Below are 12,790 nucleotides of genomic sequence, written 5' to 3' on the forward strand. Positions count from 1 at the left end.
GGAAAGGGACATGTCTTTCACTGCACTCCCCAGGAGCAAGTCTGGGGCAGGCCGAACAAGCCGCCCCCAGAGAAGAGGAGGTGCCATTGGCCTTGAGTTTGGGAAACGGTCGGGAAGCAGGAGAGCCTGCCGTGGCAGGAAGAGCAGGCCGGTGGCAAGACAAGTGTCACCCGCTCCCTGTGCGGAGAGACGAAGCCTCACTGCTAATGAGACATGAGGTGACGACTAGGGCAGGGGCACCTGCTCCACTCTGAGGAAGGAGTCTGGGCAGAAGGCAGGCCTGTCTTGTGCCTCTGGTCCCAAGGGGACAGCATGTCCTTGACCACCTGTCCGTAGGGCACACTTGGGCTTGCTACCAGGAGCCAAACCCGGAACTTGAGGAACAGCTCCCTCGTGAAATGGGCATTCAGATGCCATCTTCCCCCAAGATGTGACAGCGTTTTCGGTGGCAGGGGGTTTGCCGGGGAAGGAGTGGGGACAGTCCCCCAAAGCTCCCCATTCCAGGGAACGGACGGTGTTCAGGGATCCTGTCGCCTCTCCTCTCCTGTGGCGAAGGCACTGGCCTTGTCCGTGAGTCCGCCTGAGAGCCAGTACCAAAGGCCAAGCGTTGCCTACAACGGGAGTTGGTAGTGTGCATTGAGTGCCATCCTAGGCCACGCACGCTGCTGCAGGTTTGTGGCTGTGTCTGCTTATTTCGGCCTGGCAGCGAGAACCCAGGGCGCCAACATGAAGCCCGGGACAGCAAGGCCTAAGACGGACCAGCTCTCCGCAGCTCTTCTTCCCTGACGCGACAGAGCAAACACCGAAATCCTTGCTGAGGAAGCAGCAGCGAAGTGCGGTTCCCGCCAAGCTGAAAACCTATGCTAAAGCATAGCCATCGCTGGGAAATCAGAGTCGTTTCTGTGGGCTGCTGTTGCTGCTTGCCTTAGCCTAGTATTCGAGCACGGCGGGAGGAACCCGCATAGAGCAAAAGCCTCTTTGCTAGGGCATCCCCTCTGGGAAAGCACAGCATTCTCTGGGAAATCAGAGTCGGATCTGTGGGATGCTGCTGCTGTTTTCCTGAGGAAGACTCCACAGCACGGTGTAATAAATCTGCATGGAGCGAGATCCACTTTGCCTGGGCATCCCTTCTGCCTGAGAGAGAAGCGTGGTTGCGCCTGTGGAAAGATCCTTAAAGAAAGGGACATGTCTGTCACTGCACTCCCCAGGAGCCTGTCTCGGGAAAGTGCAGCATGCTGCCCCAGGAGAAGAGAAGGAGTCGTTGGCCTTGTGGACGGAAAACGGTCGCGAAGCAGGAGCGCCGGCCCTGGCAAGAACAGCGGGCCGGTGGCAAGACAATTGTCACCCTCTGCTTGTGCAGAGAGACGAAGCTAAGGAGACACGGGCGGATGATTGGGCACGGGAGCGTGCTCTAATCTGAGGAAGGAGTCTGGACAGAAGGAAGGCCTTTCCTGTGCCTCTGGGCCCAAGGGGATAGCAGGTCCTTGGCCACCTGTCCAGAGGGCAGACGTGGGCTTGCCACCAATCTCCCGAACCTGAACTCGCAGAAACACCTCCTGGAGGAACGGGCAATCAAATGCCGTCTTCCTCCAGGATGTGGCAGCCTTGGCGGAGGCAGGGGGTGTGTCGGGGAAACAGGGACAGTTTCCCATTACTCCCCATCCCAGGGCACGGGCCGTGTGCAGTGATCCTCTCGCGGCTCCTCAAGGATGGGGAAGGCACGAGCCTAGTCCCCTGTCCCCCTGAATGCCAGAGCGAAAGGGCAGGCCTTGCCTACGAGGAGAGATGTCATTGTGAGCAGAGTGCCATCCTAGGCCATGCACGCTGCTGCAGGGTCGAGGCTGGGTCTGCTTATTTCGGCTTGGTAGGATGAACCCAGGATGTGAACTTGGAGCCCGGGAAAGCAAGGCCCAAGAGGCACCAGCTCTCCCGCTGCTCTTCTTCCCTGAAGCGACTAAAGCCTTGCTGAGGAAGCAGCGGCCAAGTGCTGTTCGCTCCAAGCCAAAGCCTCTGCGAAAGCACAGCATTCGCCGAGAAATCAGAGTCGGATCTGCGGGCTCTACTGCTGCTTGCCTGAGCCCGGTGTAACGGTGGGAGAAACCCGCATACAGCGAAATCCTCTTTGCCCGGGCATCTCCTCTGGGAAAGCACAGCATTCACTGGGAAATCAGAATCGGATGTGGGGGATGCTGCTGCTGAATACCTAAGCTACTCTCCTCAGCACGTTGGAAGATACCCGCATGCAACGAAATCCTCTTTGCCCTAGCACCTCTTTGCCTAAGAGAGAAGCGTGGTTGCACATCTGAAAGGGCCTTAAGGAAAGGGACATGTCTTTCACTGCACTCCCCAGGAGCAAGTCTGGGGCAGGCCGAACAAGCCGCCCCCAGAGAAGAGAAGGTGCCATTGGCCTTGAGTTTGGGAAACGGTCGGGAAGCAGGAGAGCCTGCCGTGGCAGGAAGAGCAGGCCGGTGGCAAGACAAGTGTCACCCGCTCCCGGTGCGGAGAGACGAAGCCTCACTGCTAATGAGACATGAGGTGACGACTAGGGCAGGGGCACCTGCTCCACTCTGAGGAAGGAGTCTGGGCAGAAGGCAGGCCTGTCTTGTGCCTCTGGTCCCAAGGGGACAGCATGTCCTTGACCACCTGTCCGTAGGGCACACTTGGGCTTGCTACCAGGAGCCAAACCCGGAATTTGAGGAACAGCTCCCTCGTGAAATGGGCAGTCAGATGCCATCTTCCTCCAAGATGTGACAGCGTTTTCGGTGGCAGGGGGTTTGCCGGGGAAGGAGTGGGGACAGTCCCCCAAAGCTCCCCATTCCAGGGAACGGACGGTGTTCAGGGATCCTGTCGCCTCTCCTCTCCTGTGGCGAAGGCACTGGCCTTGTCCGTGAGTCCGCCTGAGAGCCAGTACCAAAGGCCAAGCGTTGCCTACAACGGGAGTTGGTAGTGTGCATTGAGTGCCATCCTAGGCCACGCACGCTGCTGCAGGTTTGTGGCTGTGTCTGCTTATTTCGGCCTGGCAGCGAGAACCCAGGGCGCCAACATGAAGCCCGGGACAGCAAGGCCTAAGACGGACCAGCTCTCCGCAGCTCTTCTTCCCTGACGCGACAGAGCAAACACCGAAATCCTTGCTGAGGAAGCAGCAACGAAGTGCGGTTCCCGCCAAGCTGAAAACCTATGCGAAAGCATAGCCATCGCTGGGAAATCTGAGTCGTTTCTGTGGGCTGCTGTTGCTGCTTGCCTTAGCCTAGTATTCGAGCACGGCGGGAGGAACCCGCATAGAGCAAAAGCCTCTTTGCTAGGGCATCCCCTCTGGGAAAGCACAGCATTCTCTGGGAAATCAGAGTCGGATCTGTGGGATGCTGCTGCTGTTTTCCTGAGGAAGACTCCACAGCACGGTGTAATAAATCTGCATGGAGCGAGATCCACTTTGCCTGGGCATCCCTTCTGCCTGAGAGAGAAGCGTGGTTGCGCCTGTGGAAAGAGCCTTAAAGAAAGGGACATGTCTGTCACTGCACTCCCCAGGAGCCTGTCTCGGGAAAGTGCAGCATGCTGCCCCAGGAGAAGAGAAGGAGTCGTTGGCCTTGTGGACGGAAAACGGTCGCGAAGCAGGAGCGCCGGCCCTGGCAAGAACAGCGGGCCGGTGGCAAGACAATTGTCACCCTCTGCTTGTGCAGAGAGACGAAGCTAAGGAGACACGGGGGGATGATTGGGCAAGGGAGCGTGCTCTAATCTGAGGAAGGAGTCTGGACAGAAGGAAGGCCTTTCCTGTGCCTCTGGGCCCAAGGGGATAGCAGGTCCTTGGCCACCTGTCCAGAGGGCAGACGTGGGCTTGCCACCAATCTCCCGAACCTGAACTCGCAGAAACACCTCCTGGAGGAACGGGCAATCAAATGCCGTCTTCCTCCAGGATGTGGCAGCCTTGGCGGAGGCAGGGGGTGTGTCGGGGAAACAGGGACAGTTTCCCATTACTCCCCATCCCAGGGCACGGGCCGTGTGCAGTGATCCTCTCGCGGCTCCTCAAGGATGGGGAAGGCACGAGCCTAGTCCCCTGTCCCCCTGAATGCCAGAGCGAAAGGGCAGGCCTTGCCTACGAGGAGAGATGTCATTGTGAGCAGAGTGCCATCCTAGGCCATGCATGCTGCTGCAGGGTCGAGGCTGGGTCTGCTTATTTCGGCTTGGTAGGATGAACCCAGGATGTGAACTTGGAGCCCGGGAAAGCAAGGCCCAAGAGGCACCAGCTCTCCCGCTGCTCTTCTTCCCTGAAGCGACTAAAGCCTTGCTGAGGAAGCAGCGGCCAAGTGCTGTTCGCTCCAAGCCAAAGCCTCTGCGAAAGCACAGCATTCGCCGAGAAATCAGAGTCGGATCTGCGGGCTCTACTGCTGCTTGCCTGAGCCCGGTGTAACGGTGGGAGAAACCCGCATACAGCGAAATCCTCTTTGCCCGGGCATCTCCTCTGGGAAAGCACAGATTTCACTGGGAAATCAGAATCGGATGTGGGGGATGCTGCTGCTGAATACCTAAGCTACTCTCCTCAGCACGTTGGAAGATACCCGCATGCAACGAAATCCTCTTTGCCCTAGCACCTCTTTGCCTAAGAGAGAAGCGTGGTTGCACATCTGAAAGGGCCTTAAGGAAAGGGACATGTCTTTCACTGCACTCCCCAGGAGCAAGTCTGGGGCAGGCCGAACAAGCCGCCCCCAGAGAAGAGAAGGTGCCATTGGCCTTGAGTTTGGGAAACGGTCGGGAAGCAGGAGAGCCTGCCGTGGCAGGAAGAGCAGGCCGGTGGCAAGACAAGTGTCACCCGCTCCCGGTGCGGAGAGACGAAGCCTCACTGCTAATGAGACATGAGGTGACGACTAGGGCAGGGGCACCTGCTCCACTCTGAGGAAGGAGTCTGGGCAGAAGGCAGGCCTGTCTTGTGCCTCTGGTCCCAAGGGGACAGCATGTCCTTGACCACCTGTCCGTAGGGCACACTTGGGCTTGCTACCAGGAGCCAAACCCGGAACTTGAGGAACAGCTCCCTCGTGAAATGGGCAGTCAGATGCCATCTTCCTCCAAGATGTGACAGCGTTTTCGGTGGCAGGGGGTTTGCCGGGGAAGGAGTGGGGACAGTCCCCCAAAGCTCCCCATTCCAGGGAACGGACGGTGTTCAGGGATCCTGTCGCCTCTCCTCTCCTGTGGCGAAGGCACTGGCCTTGTCCGTGAGTCCGCCTGAGAGCCAGTACCAAAGGCCAAGCGTTGCCTACAACGGGAGTTGGTAGTGTGCATTGAGTGCCATCCTAGGCCACGCACGCTGCTGCAGGTTTGTGGCTGTGTCTGCTTATTTCGGCCTGGCAGCGAGAACCCAGGGCGCCAACATGAAGCCCGGGACAGCAAGGCCTAAGACGGACCAGCTCTCCGCAGCTCTTCTTCCCTGACGCGACAGAGCAAACACCGAAATCCTTGCTGAGGAAGCAGCAACGAAGTGCGGTTCCCGCCAAGCTGAAAACCTATGCGAAAGCATAGCCATCGCTGGGAAATCAGAGTCGTTTCTGTGGGCTGCTGTTGCTGCTTGCCTTAGCCTAGTATTCGAGCACGGCGGGAGGAACCCGCATAGAGCAAAAGCCTCTTTGCTAGGGCATCCCCTCTGGGAAAGCACAGCATTCTCTGGGAAATCAGAGTCGGATCTGTGGGATGCTGCTGCTGTTTTCCTGAGGAAGACTCCACAGCACGGTGTACTAAATCTGCATGGAGCGAGATCCACTTTGCCTGGGCATCCCTTCTGCCTGAGAGAGAAGCGTGGTTGCGCCTGTGGAAAGAGCCTTAAAGAAAGGGACATGTCTGTCACTGCACTCCCCAGGAGCCTGTCTCGGGAAAGTGCAGCATGCTGCCCCAGGAGAAGAGAAGGAATGGTTGGCCTTGTGGACGGAAAACGGTCGCGAAGCAGGAGCGCCGGCCCTGGCAAGAACAGCGGGCCGGTGGCAAGACAATTGTCACCCTCTGCTTGTGCAGAGAGACGAAGCTAAGGAGACACGGGGGGATGATTGGGCACGGGAGCGTGCTCTAATCTGAGGAAGGAGTCTGGACAGAAGGAAGGCCTTTCCTGTGCCTCTGGGCCCAAGGGCATAGCAGGTCCTTGGCCACCTGTCCAGAGGGCAGACGTGGGCTTGCCACCAATCTCCCGAACCTGAACTCGCAGAAACACCTCCTGGAGGAACGGGCAATCAAATGCCGTCTTCCTCCAGGATGTGGCAGCCTTGGCGGAGGCAGGGGGTGTGTCGGGGAAACAGGGACAGTTTCCCATTACTCCCCATCCCAGGGCACGGGCCGTGTGCAGTGATCCTCTCGCGGCTCCTCCAGGATGGGGAAGGCACGAGCCTAGTCCCCTGTCCCCCTGAATGCCAGAGCGAAAGGGCAGGCCTTGCCTACGAGGAGAGATGTCATTGTGAGCAGAGTACCATCCTAGGCCATGCACGCTGCTGCAGGGTCGAGGCTGGGTCTGCTTATTTCGGCTTGGTAGGATGAACCCAGGATGTGAACTTGGAGCCCGGGAAAGCAAGGCCCAAGAGGCACCAGCTCTCCCGCTGCTCTTCTTCCCTGAAGCGACTAAAGCCTTGCTGAGGAAGCAGCGGCCAAGTGCTGTTCGCTCCAAGCCAAAGCCTCTGCGAAAGCACAGCATTCGCCGAGAAATCAGATTCGGATCTGCGGGCTCTACTGCTGCTTGCCTGAGCCCGGTCTCGCGGTGGGAGAAACCCGCATACAGCGAAATCCTCTTTGCCCGGGCATCTCCTCTGGGAAAGCACAGCCTTCACTGGGAAAACAGAATCGGATGTGGGGGATGCTGCTGCTGAATACCTAAGCTACTCTCCACAGCACGTTGGAAGATACCCGCATGCAACGAAATCCTCTTTGCCCTAGCACCTCTTTGCCTAAGAGAGAAGCGTGGTTGCACATCTGAAAGGGCCTTAAGGAAAGGGACATGTCTTTCACTGCACTCCCCAGGAGCAAGTCTGGGGCAGGCCGAACAAGCCGCCCCCAGAGAAGAGGAGGTGCCATTGGCCTTGAGTTTGGGAAACGGTCGGGAAGCAGGAGAGCCTGCCGTGGCAGGAAGAGCAGGCCGGTGGCAAGACAAGTGACACCCGCTCCCTGTGCGGAGAGACGAAGCCTCACTGCTAATGAGACATGAGGTGACGACTAGGGCAGGGGCACCTGCTCCACTCTGAGGAAGGAGTCTGGGCAGAAGGCAGGCCTGTCTTGTGCCTCTGGTCCCAAGGGGACAGCATGTCCTTGACCACCTGTCCGTAGGGCACACTTGGGCTTGCTACCAGGAGCCAAACCCGGAACTTGAGGAACAGATCCCTCGTGAAATGGGCATTCAGATGCCATCTTCCCCCAAGATGTGACAGCGTTTTCGGTGGCAGGGGGTTTGCCGGGGAAGGAGTGGGGACAGTCCCCCAAAGCTCCCCATTCCAGGGAACGGACGGTGTTCAGGGATCCTGTCGCCTCTCCTCTCCTGTGGCGAAGGCACTGGCCTTGGCCGTGAGTCCGCCTGAGAGCCAGTACCAAAGGCCAAGCGTTGCCTACAACGGGAGTTGGTAGTGTGCATTGAGTGCCATCCTAGGCCACGCACGCTGCTGCAGGTTTGTGGCTGTGTCTGCTTATTTCGGCCTGGCAGCGAGAACCCAGGGCGCCAACATGAAGCCCGGGACAGCAAGGCCTAAGACGGACCAGCTCTCCGCAGCTCTTCTTCCCTGACGCGACAGAGCAAACACCGAAATCCTTGCTGAGGAAGCAGCAGCGAAGTGCGGTTCCCGCCAAGCTGAAAACCTATGCTAAAGCATAGCCATCGCTGGGAAATCAGAGTCGTTTCTGTGGGCTGCTGTTGCTGCTTGCCTTAGCCTAGTATTCGAGCACGGCGGGAGGAACCCGCATAGAGCAAAAGCCTCTTTGCTAGGGCATCCCCTCTGGGAAAGCACAGCATTCTCTGGGAAATCAGAGTCGGATCTGTGGGATGCTGCTGCTGTTTTCCTGAGGAAGACTCCACAGCACGGTGTAATAAATCTGCATGGAGCGAGATCCACTTTGCCTGGGCATCCCTTCTGCCTGAGAGAGAAGCGTGGTTGCGCCTGTGGAAAGATCCTTAAAGAAAGGGACATGTCTGTCACTGCACTCCCCAGGAGCCTGTCTCGGGAAAGTGCAGCATGCTGCCCCAGGAGAAGAGAAGGAGTCGTTGGCCTTGTGGACGGAAAACGGTCGCGAAGCAGGAGCGCCGGCCCTGGCAAGAACAGCGGGCCGGTGGCAAGACAATTGTCACCCTCTGCTTGTGCAGAGAGACGAAGCTAAGGAGACACGGGCGGATGATTGGGCACGGGAGCGTGCTCTAATCTGAGGAAGGAGTCTGGACAGAAGGAAGGCCTTTCCTGTGCCTCTGGGCCCAAGGGGATAGCAGGTCCTTGGCCACCTGTCCAGAGGGCAGACGTGGGCTTGCCACCAATCTCCCGAACCTGAACTCGCAGAAACACCTCCTGGAGGAACGGGCAATCAAATGCCGTCTTCCTCCAGGATGTGGCAGCCTTGGCGGAGGCAGGGGGTGTGTCGGGGAAACAGGGACAGTTTCCCATTACTCCCCATCCCAGGGCACGGGCCGTGTGCAGTGATCCTCTCGCGGCTCCTCAAGGATGGGGAAGGCACGAGCCTAGTCCCCTGTCCCCCTGAATGCCAGAGCGAAAGGGCAGGCCTTGCCTACGAGGAGAGATGTCATTGTGAGCAGAGTGCCATCCTAGGCCATGCACGCTGCTGCAGGGTCGAGGCTGGGTCTGCTTATTTCGGCTTGGTAGGATGAACCCAGGATGTGAACTTGGAGCCCGGGAAAGCAAGGCCCAAGAGGCACCAGCTCTCCCGCTGCTCTTCTTCCCTGAAGCGACTAAAGCCTTGCTGAGGAAGCAGCGGCCAAGTGCTGTTCGCTCCAAGCCAAAGCCTCTGCGAAAGCACAGCATTCGCCGAGAAATCAGAGTCGGATCTGCGGGCTCTACTGCTGCTTGCCTGAGCCCGGTGTAACGGTGGGAGAAACCCGCATACAGCGAAATCCTCTTTGCCCGGGCATCTCCTCTGGGAAAGCACAGCATTCACTGGGAAATCAGAATCGGATGTGGGGGATGCTGCTGCTGAATACCTAAGCTACTCTCCTCAGCACGTTGGAAGATACCCGCATGCAACGAAATCCTCTTTGCCCTAGCACCTCTTTGCCTAAGAGAGAAGCGTGGTTGCACATCTGAAAGGGCCTTAAGGAAAGGGACATGTCTTTCACTGCACTCCCCAGGAGCAAGTCTGGGGCAGGCCGAACAAGCCGCCCCCAGAGAAGAGAAGGTGCCATTGGCCTTGAGTTTGGGAAACGGTCGGGAAGCAGGAGAGCCTGCCGTGGCAGGAAGAGCAGGCCGGTGGCAAGACAAGTGTCACCCGCTCCCGGTGCGGAGAGACGAAGCCTCACTGCTAATGAGACATGAGGTGACGACTAGGGCAGGGGCACCTGCTCCACTCTGAGGAAGGAGTCTGGGCAGAAGGCAGGCCTGTCTTGTGCCTCTGGTCCCAAGGGGACAGCATGTCCTTGACCACCTGTCCGTAGGGCACACTTGGGCTTGCTACCAGGAGCCAAACCCGGAACTTGAGGAACAGCTCCCTCGTGAAATGGGCAGTCAGATGCCATCTTCCTCCAAGATGTGACAGCGTTTTCGGTGGCAGGGGGTTTGCCGGGGAAGGAGTGGGGACAGTCCCCCAAAGCTCCCCATTCCAGGGAACGGACGGTGTTCAGGGATCCTGTCGCCTCTCCTCTCCTGTGGCGAAGGCACTGGCCTTGTCCGTGAGTCCGCCTGAGAGCCAGTACCAAAGGCCAAGCGTTGCCTACAACGGGAGTTGGTAGTGTGCATTGAGTGCCATCCTAGGCCACGCACGCTGCTGCAGGTTTGTGGCTGTGTCTGCTTATTTCGGCCTGGCAGCGAGAACCCAGGGCGCCAACATGAAGCCCGGGACAGCAAGGCCTAAGACGGACCAGCTCTCCGCAGCTCTTCTTCCCTGACGCGACAGAGCAAACACCGAAATCCTTGCTGAGGAAGCAGCAACGAAGTGCGGTTCCCGCCAAGCTGAAAACCTATGCGAAAGCATAGCCATCGCTGGGAAATCAGAGTCGTTTCTGTGGGCTGCTGTTGCTGCTTGCCTTAGCCTAGTATTCGAGCACGGCGGGAGGAACCCGCATAGAGCAAAAGCCTCTTTGCTAGGGCATCCCCTCTGGGAAAGCACAGCATTCTCTGGGAAATCAGAGTCGGATCTGTGGGATGCTGCTGCTGTTTTCCTGAGGAAGACTCCACAGCACGGTGTAATAAATCTGCATGGAGCGAGATCCACTTTGCCTGGGCATCCCTTCTGCCTGAGAGAGAAGCGTGGTTGCGCCTGTGGAAAGAGCCTTAAAGAAAGGGACATGTCTGTCACTGCACTCCCCAGGAGCCTGTCTCGGGAAAGTGCAGCATGCTGCCCCAGGAGAAGAGAAGGAGTCGTTGGCCTTGTGGACGGAAAACGGTCGCGAATAAGGAGCGCCGGCCCTGGCAAGAACAGCGGGCCGGTGGCAAGACAATTGTCACATTCTGCTTGTGCAGAGAGACGAAGCTAAGGAGACACGGGGGGATGATTGGGCACGGGAGCGTGCTCTAATCTGAGGAAGGAGTCTGGACAGAAGGAAGGCCTTTCCTGTGCCTCTGGGCCCAAGGGGATAGCAGGTCCTTGGCCACCTGTCCAGAGGGCAGACGTGGGCTTGCCACCAATCTCCGGAACCTGAACTCGCAGAAACACCTCCTGGAGGAACGGGCAATCAAATGCCGTCTTCCTCCAGGATGTGGCAGCCTTGGCGGAGGCAGGGGGTGTGTCGGGGAAACAGGGACAGTTTCCCATTACTCCCCATCCCAGGGCACGGGCCGTGTGCAGTGATCCTCTCGCGGCTCCTCAAGGATGGGGAAGGCACGAGCCTAGTCCCCTGTCCCCCTGAATGCCAGAGCGAAAGGGCAGGCCTTGCCTACGAGGAGAGATGTCATTGTGAGCAGAGTGCCATCCTAGGCCATGCATGCTGCTGCAGGGTCGAGGCTGGGTCTGCTTATTTCGGCTTGGTAGGATGAACCCAGGATGTGAACTTGGAGCCCGGGAAAGCAAGGCCCAAGAGGCACCAGCTCTCCCGCTGCTCTTCTTCCCTGAAGCGACTAAAGCCTTGCTGAGGAAGCAGCGGCCAAGTGCTGTTCGCTCCAAGCCAAAGCCTCTGCGAAAGCACAGCATTCGCCGAGAAATCAGAGTCGGATCTGCGGGCTCTACTGCTGCTTGCCTGAGCCCGGTGTAACGGTGGGAGAAACCCGCATACAGCGAAATCCTCTTTGCCATGGGCATCTCCTCTGGGAAAGCACAGCATTCACTGGGAAATCAGAATCGGATGTGGGGGATGCTGCTGCTGAATACCTAAGCTACTCTCCTCAGCACGTTGGAAGATACCCGCATGCAACGAAATCCTCTTTGCCCTAGCACCTCTTTGCCTAAGAGAGAAGCGTGGTTGCACATCTGAAAGGGCCTTAAGGAAAGGGACATGTCTTTCACTGCACTCCCCAGGAGCAAGTCTGGGGCAGGCCGAACAAGCCGCCCCCAGAGAAGAGAAGGTGCCATTGGCCTTGAGTTTGGGAAACGGTCGGGAAGCAGGAGAGCCTGCCGTGGCAGGAAGAGCAGGCCGGTGGCAAGACAAGTGTCACCCGCTCCCGGTGCGGAGAGACGAAGCCTCACTGCTAATGAGACATGAGGTGACGACTAGGGCAGGGGCACCTGCTCCACTCTGAGGAAGGAGTCTGGGCAGAAGGCAGGCCTGTCTTGTGCCTCTGGTCCCAAGGGGACAGCATGTCCTTGACCACCTGTCCGTAGGGCACACTTGGGCTTGCTACCAGGAGCCAAACCCGGAACTTGAGGAACAGCTCCCTCGTGAAATGGGCAGTCAGATGCCATCTTCCTCCAAGATGTGACAGCGTTTTCGGTGGCAGGGGGTTTGCCGGGGAAGGAGTGGGGACAGTCCCCCAAAGCTCCCCATTCCAGGGAACGGACGGTGTTCAGGGATCCTGTCGCCTCTCCTCTCCTGTGGCGAAGGCACTGGCCTTGTCCGTGAGTCCGCCTGAGAGCCAGTACCAAAGGCCAAGCGTTGCCTACAACGGGAGTTGGTAGTGTGCATTGAGTGCCATCCTAGGCCACGCACGCTGCTGCAGGTTTGTGGCTGTGTCTGCTTATTTCGGCCTGGCAGCGAGAACCCAGGGCGCCAACATGAAGCCCGGGACAGCAAGGCCTAAGACGGACCAGCTCTCCGCAGCTCTTCTTCCCTGACGCGACAGAGCAAACACCGAAATCCTTGCTGAGGAAGCAGCAACGAAGTGCGGTTCCCGCCAAGCTGAAAACCTATGCGAAAGCATAGCCATCGCTGGGAAATCAGAGTCGTTTCTGTGGGCTGCTGTTGCTGCTTGCCTTAGCCTAGTATTCGAGCACGGCGGGAGGAACCCGCATAGAGCAAAAGCCTCTTTGCTAGGGCATCCCCTCTGGGAAAGCACAGCATTCTCTGGGAAATCAGAGTCGGATCTGTGGGATGCTGCTGCTGTTTTCCTGAGGAAGACTCCACAGCACGGTGTAATAAATCTGCATGGAGCGAGATCCACTTTGCCTGGGCATCCCTTCTGCCTGAGAGAGAAGTGTGGTTGCGCCTGTGGAAAGAGCCTTAAAGAAAGGGACATGTCTGTCACTGCACTCC

This window comes from Mustela lutreola, chromosome 11, assembly GCF_030435805.1.
Source record: "Mustela lutreola isolate mMusLut2 chromosome 11, mMusLut2.pri, whole genome shotgun sequence".
NCBI lineage: Eukaryota > Metazoa > Chordata > Mammalia > Carnivora > Mustelidae > Mustela > Mustela lutreola.